At 39.2% G+C, this 22,543-nt stretch overlaps 1 non-coding gene across 1 annotated transcript; it reads right to left on the bottom strand.

Moving 5' to 3' along the window:
* Positions 1-15,953: 15,953 nt before the first annotated feature.
* Positions 15,954-16,055, bottom strand: LOC116269650. The gene has a single exon (XR_004177257.1). It is a non-coding gene; the product is annotated as a U6 spliceosomal RNA (small nuclear RNA).
* Between the last annotated feature and the right edge of the window lie 6,488 nt (positions 16,056-22,543).

Raw genomic sequence — 22,543 nt, 5'->3', positions numbered from 1 at the left:
AACTAGTCAGTTTGCAGCCAGTGCCTACTGGTCCTGAAAAAGTCTCATTATTTTCTTTGCCTAAATGCAGTTACCCTGCCAAAAATAGGCACATTTGGGGAAGAGTGGGAAAAAGATGAATAGTATGTACATTTATCAGTAGTATACCAGAGCCTTTCCTCAAGGGCACCTTTCCTTCTCTTTGTTCAAGTGATTTTGTGTCTGTAAACTGACTCAAGTCTGAGAATTCATTAAGGGGCCATGACTCTCTGTTTTTATGATTCAAGTTATACTTTTGCCCATCTGACCTAGAACTTTTCTGCTTATACAGATCAAGTAAGAATTTAGTAGGCTTGGTATCTGTGATGGTTAATACTGATTGTCAACTTGATTGGACTGAAGGATGCAAAGTGTTGATCCTGGGTGTGTCTGTGAGGGTGTTGCCAAAGGAGATTAACATTTGAGTCAGTGGACTGGGAGGGGCAGACCCACCCTCAATCTGGTGGGCACCATCTAATCAGCTGCCTGCACGGCCAGAATAAAAGCAGGCAGAAGAATGAGGAAAGACTAGACTGGTTCAGTCTTCTGGCCTCCATCTTTCTCCCATGCTGGATGCTTCCTGCTGTCAAACACCGGACTCCAAGTTCTTCAGGTTTGGGACTCAGACTGGCTTTCTTGATCCTTGGCTTGCAGACGGCCTATTGTGGGGCCTCACCTTGTGATTGTGTGAGTCAGTACTCCTTAATAAACTCCCCTTTATATATATACACACATCTATCCTATTAGTTCTGTCCCTCTAGAGAACCCTGACTAATACACTATCTATTTCATTTCTAGGAACACTGTGATTAACTCTTCAACACCATAGGTCTGACCAAGTCAGACTATTCTGATTACTGCTTTCACCCTGCTGTCCATTATTAATGACACTGACCTTACTCTTGGCAGTTCAGTGCTACTATTTATTCTCTGGCATCCCAAGGTCCAATAACTTTCATTGCATTTAGGTTTTCTAATTGAGCAGCTGAGGTTGAGACAGGCAGGTTGGTTGATTCGCTATTTTAAGATGGTCTGGAGGAAAAGGATAAACGCCCCTTATTGAAACTCTAGCTTATCTCTCAGCCAATCACTAACAAGAGACCCAAGAGACTATTAACCACAAGCTCCTATTTCAGAGGGCTAGGGATTTCCCCAGAGCTCTGCATGCACAGCTAGACTTAAATTCCAACCTAAAGTTACCTCTTGGTCATTTTAATGCCTCCTCATTTTCATGCCCAGGGTAGCGATTTAAAATGCTAATGCTACATACAGTGTATGAAGAAGCATGTTGACCACCACGCAAGTGTTAGAAAAGCTCCTCCTGTACATGTACCTGCTGATGTAAGCTTTCCCTATGGAAAGACCCTATAAAACTAACTCACATACTGTCTTTGGGGAGCAGTTCACTTGTTCTTCCTTTCTCAATGCTAGCTCCCTTGTGCACAAGGTGGAATAAACTTAAATTTAACATTTGCTGCTGTGTTCAGTGATCTCTTTTGATTTCTATCCTGGGAGAATGCAAGAACCCGGGGTTACCACTGAAATGTCTGACCTACAGAGAAGAGCAACCATGGAACTCTTCAAGGGTATTAGGGCTCCCCTCACAAATTTATTTCTGAAAGTATTGGTAAATGGTATGGCTTCTAGACCCTGCCCCTGTGGGTGGTAAGTAGGTCTTCAATGATAAATCCACTTTAACATTCCAGTGTCTCTAAGCCTTTGAATCTCTTCCTCTATATTAAATCAAAGGAGATCCAATGTTTTTAATTCGCTCATACTGGGCCATCTTTTGATCCACGTTTCAGCAATAAACCAAACAAACTGAAGGAGCCCTTTCTAACTCCCTGAACTGGAACATTAAATGCAGAATCTCTTCTTAGTGAGTCTATATCAATAAATTCAGCCCAATTCAACTTTATGTTCCTTCCACCATTACCCTATATCTTTAATATCTATTCTATATATGTCCCCCAGATTTCTGCTTGTGCGAATTAGAAAACTCAAGTAGTTCAGCCGGGCGCGGTGGCTCACGCCTGTAATCCCGGCACTTTGGGAGGCTGAGACGGGTGGATTACGAGGTCAGGAGTTCAAAACTAGCCTGGCCAACATGGAGAAATCCTGTCTCTACTCAAAATACAAAAATTAGCCGGTTGTGGTGGTACGTACCTATAATCCTAGCTTCTCAGGAAGCTGAGGCAGGAGAATGGCTTGAACCTGGGAGGTGGAGATTGGTGAGCTGAGATTGCACCACTGCACCCCAGCCTGGGTGACAAAGCGAGACTCCGCCTCAAAAAAAAAAAAAAAAAGTAAAATAAAATTCAAGAATTCAAGTAGTTCTTCTGGCATGTAGTACATCTCCACATGAGTCATATTTTGTACCTTATCTTTAGGGATCTGCTGAGACTTCAGTCTTGTTACAAGTCTAGAAGAAAAGAGGGGTAGCAGGGTAGGTACTGAGGATAATCAGCATTATCTTACATGGCAGCTGCCTCAGGGGATGCCATTACTCTTTTCCTCGGTATTAGTACTCTCGCGTGGTGGCGGAAAAGCTGATAATACTGTGGTAGCGGGGAGCCAATTCCACTTGAGGTAGGGCAGCCACTTCCATTGGTGTGGGGAGACTACTTTCAATGTCAAAGAAGATTCATCATAATTCAGGGGCTTAGTGTCCCCAGCTGCATCAGGGTATTTCCACAGGCCCCCATCCCAACTTACATTTTTTCCCCAATAAATTGCCCTCACTTTAACAGCAGTCTCCCTGAAAAGCTGGGACTTCAACTTGCATTGTAATTCAGCCAACTGCAGGATGAAGTTCTTAATTTTCAGCAATTTCCGCCCTGCGGCTATAGGTGATAATGCCCTTCTTCAGAGCACACTTAGAAGCCCTTAGGTCGTTTACAGGTCTCTCTTTCTCTCGCTCTCTCTTTTTTTTCTTTTTTTTTTTTCTTTTTTCTTTTTAGTTACAGACTCTTGCTCTGTTGCTAGGCTGGAGTGCTGTGGTCCAATCTAGGCTCACTACAACCTCTGCCTCCCGGGTTCAAGCAATTTTCGTGCCTCAGGCTTCCGAGTAACTGGGGCTACAGGCGCATACCATCAAGCCTGACTAATTTTTGTATTTTTAGTGGAGACAGGGTTTTGCCATGTTGACCAGGTTCATTTATGGGTCTCTTGAGCTGGGAATTCAAATCCTTGAGTTCATTCATTTATTTCACCACTTTGTCCAATAACATCAGAAACAACCAACTGACATCATTATGCTCCTTAATATTCCAAAAATGTCCGAAAGTATCAATCATATACAGAGTCACCAACCTCCTTGCTTCTTGTAAGTAGTTGATTATGATTATCCAGTGTAGATTATTTGCATATCTCTATAAACAGATTATGCCTTAGACTATCAGTGCTCTCTTTACTACTGGAAATAGCATCACTATTCCTTTAAATCTAATCAGATGTGAAAGCCAATGACAGAAACCCTAGATCTAATTGAGAAACTCACTATTAAAACTTGGTTTCTCTAGAAACACTCTCAATACCAAAATCTGTATTAGTTAGGTTTCTCCAAAGAAACAGAACCTATATAGAGATATAGACAAATATCTACACACACACACACATATATATACACACACATACAGTCACCAACTTATGATGGTTTCACTTAAATTTTTCAACTTAATGATAGTATAAAAGTGGCATATTTTTAACATAATATTCAATAAACTACATGAGATATTTAACAAATTGTTATAAAATAGGCATTTTGTGTTAGATGCTTTGCCCAACTACAGGCTAATGTAAGTGTTCTGAGAATGTTTAAGGTAGGCTATGATGGTAGGTAGGTTAGGTGTATTAAATGCACTTTCAACTTGCAATATTTTCAACTTGCAATGGACTTATTAGGATATAACCCATAAGCAGAGGAGAATCAAGGGGTATGGATTTATTATGGTAATTGGCTCATACGATTATGGAAGTCAAGAGGTCCCACACTCTGCAATCTGCAACCTTGGAGAACCAGGAAGGCTGGTAGTGTTATTCAGTTTGAGCCTGAAGGCCTTGAACTGGGGCAGGGCTGATGGTGTAAGTCCCTGTCTGAGTCAGAAGGCCTGAGAATGAGGTGCTCCAATCTCCCAGGGCAGGAGAAGATAAATGCCCCAATTTAAACAGAATGATTCACCCTTCCTCCACTGTTTGTTCTATTTGGGCTCTCAATGGATTGGACGATGTCCACACACATTGGTGAAGTCAGTCTTCTTTACTCAGTCTACTGATTCTAATGCTAATCTCTTCCAGAAAAGCTCTCACAAACATATCCATAAGTAATGTTTTACCAGCTATCTGGGCATCTTTTAGCCCAGTTGAGCTGACAAATAGAATTAGTCATTCCTTAGGTAGATGCAGATGTAGGTGTTTGTGTATTCTCATAATTTGCATATAGCATTTTTCACCTGCTTCAAGTAATAGCCTTTCTTCTGTAAAGCAAAACTAAAATTCTAATCCCCACAACAGACTGAATGGATCCCACTCTCGGCCAAGGGAACTCCACAATAAACATGAAAAACTAGTTTAGACTATGATGGGAAGGGGGCTGGGCATTGGACATGCCTCATTATACTCTCCTCTCTTTGGAATTCCATCACAGCTGCCCAGCATTAGCACTGAAACAGAGATCTTATGAGTGACAAAACAAGCTCTTTGTAGTAATAAGATACCAAATTCGAATCTGACTCCAGTATAGTATCACAACAAAGGCAGCAGATACTGAAAAAAATCAAAGTATTGCACCCCAAAATATACGTTTCTGACATATTTTGAAGTGGTCCTGCAAAGCTGTCTCTTGTGGGAAAAATCTACTTTCTGTAGAGAACCCCCTTCCCTTTCCAGGTCTTTTCCCGATCCAAGAGAGATTTAACTAAGAGTCTGGCACCTGTACCATCTAATCTCTCTAAAGCCTGCTACTTAGGGTTTCATCTGCATAATAACAACCATGGTTTCCACAACCCCTTATCTTAGCTCAGACATTCCTTTCTATTGATTCAAAGTCTTTAGATAATAACCTAACCCTTTCAATCACATCAGAAAATCTTGGAAACTACCTATGACCTGGAAGCCTCCGCTTTGAGTTGTCCTGCCTTTCTGAACTGAACAAATGTACACCTTACAAGTAGTGATTGATGTTGGCCTGTAACTTCTGTTTCCCAAAAATGTATAAAATCAAGCTGTAGGCAGGGCGTAGTGGCTCACGCCTGTAATTCCAGCACTTTGGGAGGCTGGGGTGGGCAGATCACCTAAGGTCAGGAGTTCGAGACAAGCCTGGCCAACATGGTGAAATCCTGTCTCTACTAAAAACACAAAATTAGCCAGGTATGGTGGTGCATGCCTGTAATCCCATTTACTCGGGAGACTGAGGCAGGAGAACCACTTGAACCTGGGAGGTGGAGGTTGCAGTGAGCCAAGATCACACCACTGCACTCCCGCCTGGGCAACAAGAGTAAAGCTCCATCTCAAAAAAAAACAAAAACAAATTAAGCTGTAAACCAACCACTTTGGGGACATGTTCTCAGGACCTCCTGGGGCTGTGTCACTGGCTACCCATATTTTCCTCAGAATAAACCTCTTTAAATATTTTACAGATTTTGACTCTTTTCATCAACACTTCTCTAGCGTATCAGAGTCTGTTTTCTTCTTAGAGGGAGCTATTCTCCTTTGTTTCTTATTGTACATTTTAAGGAAAAAGATAGCAGAATTAATATGGCTTAACAGAAGTCACATTTAAATCTACACATATGTTCCAAAAGAAAAAAAATTCTGGAAATATAACTAGAATCATCTTTCAGCATAAGGCACAATTATTTCTATTGCTTTGGTTTCTTCTTCAGCAAGATTGAACATTAGGTACCCTCTTATCTTCTGAACCTCCCAAATCCTGTCTCTCATCAAAACTTACCTGTCCTTTGACCCATCTCTAAGACTCCAAGTAAACTAGTAGTATAATAACCATAAGATATTAATAGCTGGTGATGATTTCATATTCTATTCAACTTTATTTTGCATCTAAATAAGAGATCTCAATGTCTTAACTAGTGAAGTGAGTAATATCACTGTTTGGGTAACTGGGAAAGATATTTGGGCACAAAGGCCAATAATTCCATTTCAGTCACTCCCACATACTCTTAATATCTATTTTGTCAATGTCAGTGACCTTCTCAAATAACCCTCTTTTGGTCTCCTTGATTTTTCTGTGTCATCTTTCTCTTTTATATTAATATCTGCATGGTTCTTTAAATACAGGTAGCCTCTTCTACCTACATTTAAGTGAGACCTTGCATTTGAAATTCAATACTTGCTTAAATTACTCTGTTCTTCAATCCTGTTTCAGTCTATAGTCCATACTTGCACCTAGAAATACCTACCAGGCTACCATCTGATATGAAACATAAATAGAAATATGACTGTGATTGTATAGATAAAACTGCATCTAAGCAAACAAGTTTTCCAGGCTTGAAGTGCCTTTTAGTCTCCTTTACTCACCTTTAGCTCTAACCTTATCTTACCTTTCAGACAGCCAACAGGAATTCAAATTACAGCAAGGTCTTGTTGGGGTTAAGTTGTCCATCATTTCAAATTTAACTGCAGGTCTCTTTCCCTTGAAGGTGAAGGAATAAAAAAATGTCAATTTTAGGCTGTTGCTCACCAGCTTTTTAAAAACAAACATTAATTACATACCTATCATGTGTCAAGCACTATCTAATAATATCCATTATTTCCTCCAGTGTTCACAACTCTGGTGGGGAAAGATTGAGTCATCGGGACCAACTTTCAATTGTCTAGGCACTTTGTGATGTCTGAGTAATTTAAAAGAAAAAGACAAGTGTGCCTGGAAATAACTTAGGAGGTTTTGTTTTCTTTGAATAGCTAAAGAACCACATGGGAAGTTGTCAATGCAGATTTTAATAACTTACATAGACCACAAAAACCCCTTCCTGTAGCACAGCATTACTCAGACCTTTTTTCCACTTATAGTCCCTTGCATAGACAACATCATAACCACCCATAGCATTTGACAGGAGCTGGAGGGATTACCCCAGAAGAGACAGGCCAAATCACCTGTCACTGCTCTATTTGTCTGCTACTGGAAAGATGCTGAGTCCCGTCCTTGTGATGTCTTAACATCTTGTGACACTCGGCTTTATAAAACATTTTGCATTTGTCTTCTTTCCCAAAGACATCCTCACTTGGGACAAATATCCAGAAACACAAGGTCCTACTTATCAAACATGTGAAAGATGAAGAGAATTTTAAGACTGGGGCCAAAGGCCCTTGGCCCTCTAAAGATTTGCTAAAAATCAGGGGCATAGGCAGATTAATTAACAGAAGAAAAGGCATATAAATGTACTCAACATGGATACATGGGAGTCTCCATAATGAAGACCCAACTTCTCAATGAGTTCCAGAAATTTATATACCATTTTGAGGTTACAGAAAGAATGGGGGCTTAGATTCTGATAAAATAGGTTATGGGAAGGGGAGAAGAGGCTTGATTAGCAAAGGTGGCATTGCTATGTAGATGAAACCTCCAATAGAGACAATGGATGGTAAATGTTTCCTTTTAAAATTTTAAAGGTGTCAGACTCTCAATCTCTCCTGGATATGCAGAAAGGCTCAGAAAGGCAAGGGGGCATGGCTGCATTAATGGAGATTCTCCACAGATGCAAATTTTCTCCACTTTAGACTGCTTTGTAAGGCCAGTTCTGTCAGGTGGCTAAGAGAAAGCCATTTCAAAGTATATCAAATAAATATATTTTGGGGTAAAATATTTTAATTTCCTCCTTATATAAAAGTAGAAGTTACTAAAAGGCTTTTACTGAATGAATAAAGAAACAGAGAGGAATACATTATCATTCAAACTGGAAAGGAAGAAATATGAAATGTGCCTAAACCTGGAACAGCAAAGTTTCTAAACCTCCCTTGGTTAGATAAGGAGCATAGAAAACACCCTCAGTTCTGATTCAGGTCCTTAACATCTACCTCAACTTCTTACACTATGACTATAAATGCTTATTATAATGATAAAAATCCACACAACTTACTTCTAAGTAGCAAGTGGAATTTTGACCTAAAGATTGAACGCTCCATTTCTAGATAAGGGCTCTCACTCAGGGGTCACTTCCTTTCAGAATGAGTTTCATTCTATCAACAAAAAGAGTCAGACCATAAAATATTCAAAGAGGTTTATTCCAAGTTAAATATGACTGACCAAGGCCCGAGACACAGACTCAAAGGTAGATCCTGAGAACATGTGCCCAAGATGTTTGGGTTACAACTTGGTTTTGTCAGATACAGTAAGTTCCTCTTCAAAGGTTTAATTTTTGACCTCCTTGTTCTTTGTTCATGAGATCAACTTCCTAGTCCCTTCTCCTAAGCTACCTGCTCCATAAACAACTTATCCCACCAGTCCCAATCTAACTCATATCTCTTCCTTATTTGGAAGGAGTGCTCTTTGCCCCTGGCTACCCATTCTGTAAACTGCCTCTCCTGCTGAAACAGCTCTTCCTGCCAAAACTACCCTTCCGGCTTTGCCGCGCCCTGACATGCCCAAGCATGCCTTGTACTGTAACAGACAGCCTCTCCCTTCCTGCCTAATTAGCCATATTCAATTTTAAATGATAGCCAATTATGTCAGTTTAGATCGTGCAGTCCAACTCCAGCCAATGGGGACACAGAAGCAGGGACTAACCGCATTGGGGATAAAAACCCCTTCCCTCCTTTGTTCAGTGTGCTCTCACAGGAACCAGAAGTGCAAGCAGCATCCTTCCGCAGAAGTAAATTTGCCTTGCCGAGAAATCCTTTGAGTGCTCGTTTCCCTTGTGACTTCAAGCTCTTGTTTCTAACAGTTTCTATATGTTTTGGGGAGACATAAGACATCAATCATGTTGGTCAGGCTGGTCTCAAACTCCTGGTCTCAAGCAATCTGCCTGCCTGAGCCTCCCAAAATGCTGGGATTACTGGCATGAACCACCATGCCTGGCCATGCATACTTTTTAAATAAATGAACACTTTTCCTCTACTCTGAGGGCAAACATTAGAATTGTTGCCTGAAACTTTGTTGCCTTCTCTAGTGAGCACCACTGTATTCTTGACATGGTTTCATGTAAAATTTTCATTTGGCATATTAAAAAAGAAATTTGACCAGAGGATTTTGAACTTTTCTTATACTCCATGTAGTATTTTTGAAAAATGATGTGTCCTTTGGCTTAAGAAATAAGTTTTAAATGGGTGAGAGCATTTCCATCCATTTTTATTTATATTACACTCTTTTACTGGACAGGATTAAAATGACAACCTCTGGTTCCATTTTCTCTTTTGGGGGTTTTTGAACTGTTCTGTTTGAATGAACTGGTTAAAGTCTAGTGGCCTTTCTATTTTGTCTAGGGCCTGCTCAGAGTTGACAAACATTTCCAGATCTGAGCAGGAGAGGTAAGCTGTGTATATTCAGTGTCACAATCAAAAAAGTTTATAAATAGCAGGTTCTTTATTGTTGGAATTCATGTAGATGCCACAAAGTGAACCCCAAAATTGGGGCCCAGCCTGGGAGACCACATGGGTTCTTGGGTTCAAGTAGGAAAGAACTCAATTATGAGCTGACAGAGTGAAGTGAAAGAAAGCTTATTAAAAAGGAAAGGAAAGGCTGGGCACAGTGGTTCATGCCTGCAATACCAGCACTTTGAGAGGCTGAGGCAGGTGGGCCACCTGAGGTCAGGAGTTTGAGACCAGGTTGGCCACTACAATGAAACCCCATCTCTACTAAAATATATATATATATATAAAATTAGCTGGGCATGGTGGTGGGCGCCTGTGGTCCCAGCTACTTGGGAGGCTGAGGGAGGAGAATCACTTGAACCCAGGAGGCAGAGGATGCAGTGAGCCAAGGTCATGCCATTGCACTCCAGCCTGGGTGACAAAAATGAAACTTCATCTTAAAAAAAAAAAAAACAAACACAAAAATATACAAAAAATTAGCTGGGCATGGTGGTGGGCACTTGTAATCCCAGCTACTCAGGAGGTTGAGGCGGGCAGGAGAATTCCTTGAACCTGGAAGGCAGAGGTTGCAGCGAGCAGTGATCACACCATTGCACTCCAGCCTGGGCAACAAGAGCAAAACTCCATCTTAAAACAAACAAACAAACACACAAAACAAAAAGTAAAGGAAAAGAAGGGTGGCTACCCCATAGGCAAGGTAGCAGTGTGGCTGCTTGGCTGACCACACTTATGGTTATTTCTTGATTACATGCTAAGCAAGGGATAGATTATTCAGGAGTTTTCTGGGAAAGAGGCAGGGAATTCCAGGAACTGAGGATCCCTTTCAGATTATATAGGGTAACTTATGAATGTTGCCATGGCATTTGTAAACTGCCACGGCACTGGTGAGAGTTTCCTCTAGTATACTAATATATTATAATTAGCATATAATGAAGAGTGAGGGTAACCAGATAGCACTTTTGTCACCATCTTGGTTTTGGCAGGTTTTGGCTGTTTTTTGTTTTTTTTTTCTATTTAATCAGCAGGGTCTTTGGGACCTGTGTCCTGAGAAACAAGTACTGCTGAATTCCTATTTTGAACATATTATTTCTGTTCAATTATAAAAAAATAAATTTTCATCTGGAGAATGTTATTTATAGTTTGTATTGTTAAAACAATATCATCAAAGATCCAGATGCAACTGACTGTTTTCTTAGGCTCTAGAAGACAGAAATCTGGGATGTTTCATTGAAATATATTGTTTTCTCAAATTTCCATATACTTGATTAAAACAATGTATGTTTAGACATTATTGAGGAGTTAATAGGATTACAGTTCTTGCCAGGCTTCTGTCTTGATTGGGTGGGTAAACAAGACTGTGGTTTCTCTGTTCAATAAACAAGAGTTTATTGAATATTTACTAAAAGATATTACAGGAGAATATTATGTATCTCCCAGGATCACAGAGTGTCATACATACTTTTATATCCCCAGCTCCTGGCACAGGGCCTGACACAAAGTAGTACTTAGTGCTTTTCTTTTAAATTGCTTTGGACTAATTGAAAAAAGAAAGAAGATTTCTTCTCTCACAGAGTTTACAATCTTACTGTATGTAAATATGTACGAAATAAGGAGTTTGAGAACAATTAAAAGAAAAAGGAGGCCAGGCATGGTGGCTCACGCCTATAATCCCAGCACTTTGGGAGGCTGAGGCAGGCAGATCATGAGGTCAAGAGATCAAGACCATCCAGGCCAACATGGTGAAACCCCGTTTCCAAAAATACAAAAATTAGCCGGGTGTGGTGGTGGGCACCTGTAGTCCCAGCTACGTGGGAGGCTGAGGCAGGAGAATCACTTGAACCTGGGAGGCAGAGGTTGCAGTGAGCTGAGATCATGCCACTGTACTCCAGACTGGCAACAGAGTGAGACTCAGTCTCAAAAAAAAAAAAAGAAGGAAAAGGATATTATAACTGAAGGAGATGGAAAACTTCAAAGTATGAAAGAAGGGGTTGAGAAAATAATTTGAGGAAACTACAAATACATTGCATGATTTCCTCACAAGGGCAGGGGCAAGTTGGTGAATTAGAGAATATTGAGAAGAAAACCAGGATCTGATGGTAGCACTTGAGAATGAGTAAGAGGCTTGGACTTGTAACACAGAACATAAACCTTCCTTCAGCTTTTTCTTCTATGTAATATGAAGTAGCTGACATCAACTATCTTTCTGTGTATCAAGGTAAGTCTTACTCCTAAAACAGAAACTCTAGAAATACATCTCTAAGTGGTGTGTGAACAGAAGTAGATTGGAGGGTCAAGACTATACCAAACATTCAAAAACTTTCAAGAAACCAAATATGTTATTGCTTTTCAGTAAATAAACGTATTTGAATTACCAACAATGAATATAATGAAGGGAGGAGGTAGCCTTTACTATTCATCTGTAAAGAAACCTTTTAAAAACCAAGAGTTCGCAGCTCATTACCTCTTAAAGAGGATGTGTTGTTTTGTTTTTGCAAATGAGGGCATAGTCACCAAATATCTGGGTTATCAAATTCCGGTGGCATTGAGTATTTCTTAAGAAAGTTGAGTTAATAAAGGGAGACAAGAAAGCTAGATATTAAATACCTTGTTATACCGGGGATTTCCAAAGGGACAGAAATAAAAATTTTAGCGTCATAAATAATTTACATAAAGCAATCTATATACCCAGAAAATATTCAAGATAACTCTGTGACAAATTCCTTATAACTACTTGCAATTACTTCACTTGTTAAAAAGAAAGGTATCTATTTAGATAAGGAAATTCATACAAATAGCACAAAATTTTAAAGGTCCGGTCTACCTAAACTTCCAGTAGCCTAGTAGCACCATCTCCTTCCCCAGTTCTTGTATATATTTTCAGAAAAATTTTATGCATACTGAAACACATTTATGTGTGTATACATATACGTATATATATATACACAAATACATATGCATTATACATACACTTTTAATGTTTTGATTTTTAAAGATATGAAATATTATAAATATTCAGAAATTACCTAATATATTAGATAGCCTATGCTGACTCAGATTTTTAAAAGCTTAATATTTTTATGATATTTATTTCAAATATAAGTTTTTTAATAAATAAAATGCTGGAGATACAGTTGAGTCCACCAAGAATCCTATTTTTTTTCCCTTCCTTGAGGTTAACATTATCTTGAAATTGATGTATATATATACCATCCAAGTTCTTACATTTTTTCTTTTTAAAATTTTTGTGGGTACATAATATGTGTATGTATTTATGAGGTACATGAGATGTTTGATACAAGCATGCAATAATAATCACATCATGGGAAATGGGGTATCCAGTCTCTCAAGCACTTATACTTTGTGTTACAAACAATCCAATTATATTCAGTTATTTTTAAATGTACAGTTAAATTATTATTGACTATAGTCACCCTGTTGTGCTATCAAATACTAGGTCTTATTGATTCCTTCTAACTATATATTTTCTGATACCCAGTACCCATCTCCACTTTCCCCTGACCACCTACTATCCTTCCAAACCTCTGGTAACTATCCTTCTACTCTGTATCTCCATGAGTTCATTTTTTAAAAAAATTTTTTTGACACCCACTAGTAAGTAAGAACATGAGAAATTTGTCTTTCTGTGCCTGGCTTATTTCACTTAACATAAAGACCTTCAATTCCATCCATGTTGTTGCAAATGACAGGATCTCATTCTTTTTTAAGGCTGTGTAGCATCCCATTGTGTATATGTACCATTTTCTTTATGCAATCATCTGATGGACATTTAGATTGTTTCCAAATCTTGGTTATTGTGAAGAGTGCTGCAGCCAACATGGGAGTGCCAATATCTCTTTGATATCCTGATTTCCTTCCTTTTGGGTATGTACTCAGCAGTGGGATTGCTGGATTGTATGGTAGCTCTATTTTTAGTGGTCTGAGGAACCTCCAAACTGTCCTCCATAGTGGTTGTACTAATTTACACTACTATCAACAGTGTACAAGGATTCCCTACTCTCCACATCCTCACCAACATTTGTTATTGCTTGTTTTTGGATATAAGCCATTTGAACTGGGGTGAGATGATATTGTAGTTTTGATTTGCAATCCTCTGATGATCAACGATGTTGAACACTTTTTCATATGGCTGTTTGCCATTTGTATGTTTTCTTTTGAGAAATGCTATTCAATTATTTTGCCCTTTTTTATCAGATTATTAGATTTTTTCTATATAGTCATTTGAGTTCCTTATATATTCTGGTTATTAATCCCTTGTCAGATGGGTAGTTTGCAAATCTTTTCTTTTGTCCCGTGGGTTGTCTCTTCACTTTGTGGTTTCCTTCACTGTGCTGAAGCTTTTTAACTTGCTGTGATCCTATTTGTTCATTTTTGCTTTGGTTTCCTGTGCTTGTGGGCTATTACTCAAGAAATTTTTGTCCAGACCAATCCAATATCCTAGAGACTTTCCCCAAAGTTTTCTTATAGTAGTTTCATAGTTTGAGGTCTTAGATTTAAGTCTTTAATCCATTTTGATATGATTTTGTATAATGTGAGAGATAGGGGTCAATTTTCATTCTTCTGTATATGGACATCCAGTTTTCCCAGTATTATTTATTGAAGAAGGTATACTTTCTTTGGTGTATGTTCTTGGCACCTTCACCAAAAAAGAGTTCACTACAGGTGTATGGATTTGTTTCTGGGTTCCCTACTCTGTTCCATTTATCTATGTGTCTGTTTGTGTGACAGTACAATGCTGTTTGGATTAGTATATCTCTGTAATATAATTTGAAGTCCGGTAATATGATTTCCCCAGTTTTTTTTCTTTGTGCTCAGGAGAGCTTTGGCTACTCTGAGTCTTTTGTGGTTCCATATACATTTTAGGATTGTTTTTCTATTTCTGTGAAGAATGTCATTGGTATTTTGATAGGAATCACACTGAATCTGTAGATTGCTTTGGGTACTATGGACATTTTAACAATATTGATTCTTCTAATCCATGAACACGGAATACTCTTCCATTTTGTGTCTTCAATGTCTTTCATCAGTGTTTTATAGTTTTCATTATACAGATCTTGAACTTACTTGGTGAATTCTTAGGTATTTAATTTTATTTGTGGTTACTGTAAATTAGATTACATTTTTTATTTCTTTTTCAGGGTGTTCACTGTTGACATATATAATTGGCACTGATTTTTATGTTGATTTTGTATCCTGTAACTTTATTGAATTTATTAGTTCTAATAGTTTTTTGGTGGAATCTTCAGGTTTTTCTAAATATAAAACCATATTATCTGCAAACAAGGATAATTTGACTTCTCACTTTCCAATTTGGATGCTCTTTATTTCTATTTTTCTGGTTGCTCTAGCTAGCACTTTGAGAACAATGTTGAATAACAGTGGTAAAAGTGGATCTTTGATGCATTCCAGATCTTAGAGGAAAGTTTTTCAGTTTTTCCTCATTCAGTATGATACTAGCTGTAGGTCTGTCATATATGGTTTTTATTATGTTGATATGTGTTCCTTCTATACTCAGTTTTATATTCAGTGTTAATATTGATAAGGACTTACTCATGCAATTTTGTTAGTTGTTTTCTGGGTTTTCGTTGTTGGTGGTGGTGTTCTCGTCCTTCTGTCCTTCCTTTCTATCTTCTTTTTAGGGAAGGTGATTGGTTTTATGACTTAATTTCTTGCTTTAATTTTTTATGTATCCATTATACGTTTTTCAATTTGAGGTTACCATGAGGCTTGCAAATACTATTTGATAACCCATGATTGTAAGCTGATAAAAACTTAACACTGTATACATAAACAAAAAGAAAACTAACAAGAGCTCTAAACTTTGCTTTGTTCCCTGCTTTTAAACTTCTTGCTGTTTTTGTTTATATCTTCTTCTACTATGTCTTAAAAAGTTGTAGTTATTATCTTTGAGTGGTTCATCTTTTAGTCTTTCTACTCAGGATATAAGCAATTTAAACAACACAGTTACAGTGTTATAATATTATGTATTTTTCTGTGTATCATTGCAGGAGTAATGTGGTACTGCATTGTGGTTTTGATTTGCATTTCCAGGATCATTAGTGATGTCGAGCATTTTCTCATATGTTTGTTGGCCATTTGTATATCTTCTTCTGAGAATTGTCTATTCCTGTTCTTAGCCCACTTCTTGATGGGATTGTTTGTTTTTTCCTTACCGATTTCTTTGAGTTCCTTGTAGATTCTGGATATTAGTCCTTTGTCAGATGTATAGAGTGTGAAGATTTTCTCTCACTCTGTGGGTTATCTGTTTACTCCACTGACTGTTCCTTTTGCCATGCAAAAGCTCTTTAGGTTAATTAAGTCCCAACTATTTTTCTTTGTTTTTAATACATTTGCTTTTGGGTTCTTGGTCATGAAAAAATATGGAATGCTTCACAAATTTGCATGTCAATCTTGTGCAGGGCCATGCTAATCTTCTCTGTATCATTTCAATTTTAGTATATGTGCTGCTGAAGCAAACATGTTTTTCTCTAATTGAAATAATCCCTTAGCACTTCTTGTAGAACAGGTCTGGTGTTGATGAAATCCTACAGCTTTTCTTTGTCTGGGAAAGTCTTTATTTCTCCTTCACGCTTAAAGGATATTTTCATCAGACATACTATTCTAGTGTAAAAGATTTTTCCTTCCACAGTTTAGATATATGACACTCTCTCTGGTCTGTAAAGGTTTCCACTGGAAAGTCTGCTTCCAGATGTTATGGAGTTCCACTGTATCTTATTTCATTTCTCTTGCTGCTATTCGGATCCCTTCGTTATTTTTGACCTTTGGGAGTTTATTAAATGCCTTGTAGTAGGCTTCTTTGGATTAAATCTGCTGGGTGTTCTATAATCTTCTTGTACTTGAGTACTGGTATCTTTCTCTGGGTTTGGGAAGTTCTCTGATATTATCTCTTTGAATAAAGTTTCTACCCCCTTCTCTTTCTCTGCCTCCTATTGAAGGCCAATAACTCTTAGATTTGCACTGTTGAGGCTATTTTCTAGATCCTATAGCTATGCTTTATTTTTTGCCTCCTCTGTGTATTTTCAAATAGCTTGCCTTCAAGCTCACTAATTCTTTCTTCTCCTTCATCAATTCTGATATTAAGAGACTCTGATGCATTCTTCAGTATGTCAGCTGCATTTTTCAACTCTATAATTTCTGCTTCTTTTTAATAATTTCAACCTCTTTGTTAAATTTATCTGATTGAATCCTGAATTCTTTCTTTGTGCTATCTTAAATTTCTTTGTGCTTCCTCAGCATAGCTATTTTGAATTATCTGTCTGAAAGGTCACATCTATCTGTTTCTCCAGGATTTGTCCCTGGTACCTTATTTAATTCATTTGGTGAGGTCATATTTTCCTGGATGATCTTGATGCTTGTAGATGAATACCATTGTCTGGGCATTGAGTAATTAGGCATTTATTGTAGATGTCACAGTCTGAGCTTATTAGTACACAACCTTCTTGAGAAGGCATTCCAGTTATTCAAGGGGACTTGGGTCCCAAAACCGACAATGCTGTGGTTCTTGCAGAGTCATAGAGTTACCGCCTTAGTATCTTGGATAAGATCCGGAAGAATTCTCTGGGTTACAAGGCACAGACATTGTTATTTTCCCATACTTTTTCCCAGAGTCTCTCTCTCTCTTTGTGCTGGGCCTCCTGGAATTAGGGGTGGGGAAACACAAGCACATTTGTGGCCACCACCACTGGGACTGTTTTAGTCTCACCCAAGACCCACTGTAATAACTACCTGCCTAAGTTTGCTCAAGGCCCTAGGGCTCTACAATCAGCAGGTGGCAAAGCCAGCCAGGTTTGTGTCCTTCCCTTCAGTGCAATGAGTTCCCCCAGGCCCCAGGTGGGTCCAGAGATGCTGTCTGGGAGCCGTTGATTGAAGTCAAAACTTTTAGAAATTTACCTAGTGTTCTAGTCTACTGTGGCTAAGCTGGCACTCACATCACAAGACAAAGCCCTTCTGGCTCTTCCCTCTCAAAGCCCAAGTGCTCTTCAGTCAGCTTGTGATGAGTGCTGCCAGGCCTGAGACTCACCCTTCAGGGCAGTGGGCTCTCCTCTGGCCCAGGGCAAGTCCAGAAAAGCTGACCAAGAGCCTAGACCTGGAGTTGGAGACCCCAAGAGCATGCTTGGTGCTCAACCCCACTGTGGCTGAGCTGGTACCTAATGTGCAAGACAGAGTGCCCTTTACTTTCCCCCCTGCATTTCTTAAACAGAAAGAGTCTTTCACCATAGCCACCACAGCTGGGAATGTGCTAGGTCATACGTGAAGCCAACAGGCCTCAGAATCCAGTGCTTACAGTATATTACCTGGGTATTGCTATTGATTGTTCAAGGTGCAGGGGCTCTGTAGTCAGCAGATGATGAATCCTGCCAGGTGACATGGCAGCACTGAGTTCAACATAAAGTCCCCAGTCACTGTGCTCTTCCTCTCCCAAGTGAGCAATTTCTCTGTGCCATGTAGCTGCTGCCAGAGGGTGGCAGAGCAGTAGCACAAGCACTCCCTTAGCTCCCCTGGCTGCAGTAGGTCTCAGGCTTCCCCAGTTCGCTGGGCTCAGCACCGTATCTTGCCTAGAAATTGCAGTCCCTGTGGCCTAGACTGCACCTCAAGTTCACTTAGAGACCCCAGATCACTAAAACCTGTGGTGGCAAGGCTTGGCAGAACTCAAGCTCTAACCTCTGGGATGAGTGATTCCTCTCTGGCTAGGGCCAGTCCAAATTCTTCCCCCGTGGGTGGACATCAGCTGAGCACAGCTTGGTTCTGGCCTTCACTGTGACAGAGCAGCACAAAGACCAATGCGAAGCCTCACAATTGCTGCGCTCTCCCTCTCCCAGGAGCACAGATTCTCCATCACCACTGCAAGGGGATAGGGGAGGGGCGGTGTAGCAGTGCAAGACTGTCTTTCCTGCCCTTTTCAATCACTCTTTCAGTGATACAAAGTTAAAACCAGGCATTGTGATTGCTCACCTGTTTTTGGCTCTTATAATGGTGCTTTTTATGTGTAGGTAGTTGTTAAAATTTGGCGTTCCTGTAGGGTGGGGAATGAATAGTGTAGACTTCTATTCAGCCATATTTCTCTATATTCCTTGTTCAATTTTTCTTATATTTTTAGTATTTTAAAATACTGGTATGAGAAGTAAAATCCACCAACATAAAAATCAAAAGTAGATGGCATTTATCATTTGGCCAGGTGCCTGACAGCAAGAAAACATTGTAGACTGAGAAACAAGTGGCTTTTGGTGTGCTATAGTTAAGACATTTGGGACTGAGTACAGTGACTCATGTCTGTAATCCCAGCACTTTGGGATGCCAAGGTGGGAGGATTGCTTGAGGCCACGAGTTAGATACCAGCCTGGCCAACATGGTGAAACCCATCTCTTCTAAAAATACAAAAATTAGCTAGGCCTGGTGGCATGTGCCTGTAATCCCAGCTACTGGGGAGGCTGAGGCAGGAGCATTGCCTGAACCTGGGAGGCGGAGTTTACAGTGAGCTGAGATCACACAACTGCACTCCAGCTTGGGCGACAGAGTAAGACTCTGTCTCAAAAAAGAAAAGAAAAGGAAAAAAGACATTTGGTGCAACTACTGTCTTTGATAACTTAGAATCCAGGTCAAATGCTTTCCAAGTCTGTCACTGTACAGACACAGATTATTACAATTCAGTGGCAGTTCTTCTGCTGATTTTCGGAGAGTATTACCAAAAAAGAAATGAGTTCAGGCAAGAATTGACTTTTTTCAAATGCCGACCAAGAATTTTCAGTCAAACTCAGAAAAGCCTGGGGCAAACATAAAATTAAGGCTGTTACCTTCCCATAAAAGCTTATCATTTTCAATGATCTTAGGGGAACAAGCTTTATATTGAGGGGAGAAGAATTGGTAAGGCATGTGTCCCTCAGAAATTGGGAGATGTAGAAGTTTTCTGCCCTGGCTAGGGGTATATTTTATCACTGAAATGGTTTAGAATTTCCAGAATATAGACAAAATAAACAGCAGCCCATCTTTTGATCTGTTTTCCTTTTAAATTCTCTATGGCCTTCACCTTGGGCCGCCTCCAATGCCTCCTCTTCTTTAGTGTGTCACTGGAACACAGAAGTCAGAAAATAAAGGAGGTAGAGTTTAAGAAAACTGTCTATAAGGAATTTCCAATGTGGTCATTGGAACAAGAAATGAACAGGAAATAAATGGATTAGAAGCCTACAACATTTTTGAGAGCATTATACTAGCAAACAAAACAAAACCAAAAAAACCCCCCAAAAGTTTGACTTGCAAAATTCCATGATTGTTTCGCCCTTGAAGTACCAAAGAATGGTTTATTTTCTAATGTCCACTTCACATGTGACGCAAGATGATAATGGATAAAGAAACTGTCAAAGGTCAAGACAGGAACCCGGAAGAAAAATAGACAAAGGAATTACTCGACAAGCAAGTAGAACTACGGTCAGGTATGGTGGCTCATGCTTGATCCTGCAGGAGGATCACTGGAGGCCAGGAGTTCAAGACCAAACTGAGCAGCATCATGAGATCCCATTTCTACAAAAATTCAAAAAATGAGCCAGGTGTGGTCATGCATGTCTGTGGTCCCAGCTACTCAGGAGGCTAAGGCGGGAAGTTCACTTGAGCTGGGAGGGTTGAGGCTACAGTGATCTATGATGGTGCCACTGCCTTCCAGCCTGGGTGACAGAGCACAGTCCTGTCTCTATTTTAAAAACAGAGATAAAATAAAGAGAGTAGACCGAGGTACAGGCAGATGGGCGAAGCAAGCAACTTACTTCTCAGGCAAGCAACTTGACTTACCAGGCAAGGAGTCTGCAGGCACCTGCTGCCAATATTTGATAACTTCTATGGGTCACTGAAGGGAGAGCCATTGCCGTTCTTCCCCAGTATCACATTCTAGGTATGTCTATGCCATAGTCTAGGAGGATAGGCTGACAACAATTTGCCTTCACAGGTTGCCAGGCCATGAGGAGACATACTCAGAGCCAATGGAGACAACCACATCTCACTCAGAAATTGTGGATTTGAATTGTTTGCCATAACAGGCTGAGACTTTGAATTGTCTATCTTGTGAAATGAATGTTCTATGGGTGGGAAGAAATGTGTGCACAGATATTTGATAGCCAGTAAAGAAGACCAAAGCGTACTGCTGTTGTCTCCAAATACGCATTTTGTTTCCGAAGTCATAGCTTCCTGGTGACCACATTTTGCAGCTCCCATGTGACTAGGGTTTTAGAGAATGTGCTAGCAGAAATGACACGTGCCACTCCTTGCACACTTTCTTAAAACAAAATAGCTATCTGATTCCTCTTGTGTTTTATTTTCCTGCCATCTTGCATGTGATCTCACTCATCATCTAGCTTTCATCATGGAGATGAGGACTATGCCTCTAGGTTATGGCAGAACAAAAGATAGAACAGACCAAGTTCCCAAATGACAGATCTATCCCACCAAACGGGACTGTTATGCAGACTTAGTGATGTGAGAAAGGTATGTGAACTTACATTATTTCTGCCAAAGAATTTTAGGTTCTCACTGTTACAGCAGCGTGGTGTTCACCCCAATCAGTGTAGTAAGTATAGTTCTAGTTCATTCATCTCAACTGCCCGTGAGTACCCAGATTTGTTTCCTTATTTACAATGTTTCCCATTTATAGCTCTTAGGGAAAATGCAGCATTGTCCATCTTTCCAGACATGTCTTTATATACCTATGAGAGTTTTTCTAAAGCTGTGCTGAACAATACAGTATCCTTTAGCCACAAGTGTGATTTAAATTTTAATTATTGAAAATATAAAAAACTAAGCATTCATTTGTTACACTAACCACACTTCAGGTACTTATCAGCTCTCTTAGTCACCTTATGAGCTGTAACTACCCTATTGGACAGTACTAATAGAAAACATTTCCATCAACACCAAGAATTCTTTTGAACAGCACTGCTCAAGGATATAAACCTACTCAGAAAACTTCTAAGTCATAGAAGATGCACACCTTCGGTGTTACTACATAATGACAAATAATTTACCAACATGATTACAGCAATTTATAGCAGCTTATACAAGTTTTCATTTGCTAACAGCTTCACCTATACTTGATATTATGAAACTTTTGTTTTTGCCATAGAAATGGATGTGAAGTATGACTGAGCACCTTATTATTTATTTAACTTCCATGTGCTTACTCTATATCCATTATTCTATTAGGTGCTTTTGGCTTTTTCTCAAATATTTGCAAGAGTTATTTCTCTATTCTACATACCAACCTTTGTTGGTTAGATGATTTGCAATATCTTCTCTCCATCTACAGCTTCTGTTTAAACTTTGTTGGTGGTGTTTTTGTTTTGAACCAAAGAAGCTGATAATTTTAATGTAGTCACATCTCTCTCTTTTTTACTTTAAGGTGTAAGATTTCATTTCTTAAATAAACAATCCTATCTTGCATCAAGTTAATAAAGATATTTTCATCTAAAAGATTAAAGTTTTGCTAGTAACATTGAGATCTTTAATCCATATGGAAGATACTGTATGTCACACTGAGTAGAAATTTAATTTTACTTTCTACCATCTGGAGAGCTAATTGTCCAAATATCATGTATAGAATAACCCATCTTTTGCACTTTGATGTGTACTGCCAACTCTGTCATTACCAAATTCCCTTATCTTCATAGGTCACTTTCTGAAATATCTATTCCAATCCACTGGTCTATTTGTTTATTCTTCCCATCACACCATGATGTCTCATTTCTTAAATCTTATTTATAAGTTTTAATATCTCAAAAGATGAGTCACTACATTCTTATTCTCTTTCTTCAAAGTTATTTTGTCTGTTCTTGATACTTTTATTTTTCCATATGAATTTTAGGATCTATTTATCAATCACAAAGAAATACTGTTAGGATATTACGGTAGGCTAGAAAATACCCTCCCCTGCCTCCAGATATCCCTGTCATAATCCTTGGAACCT

The sequence above is a fragment of the Papio anubis genome, chromosome 11, assembly GCF_008728515.1.
Source record: "Papio anubis isolate 15944 chromosome 11, Panubis1.0, whole genome shotgun sequence".
NCBI lineage: Eukaryota > Metazoa > Chordata > Mammalia > Primates > Cercopithecidae > Papio > Papio anubis.
Note: the sequence above shows the minus strand (reverse complement) of the source record. Positions and strands in the feature narration are given on the sequence as shown.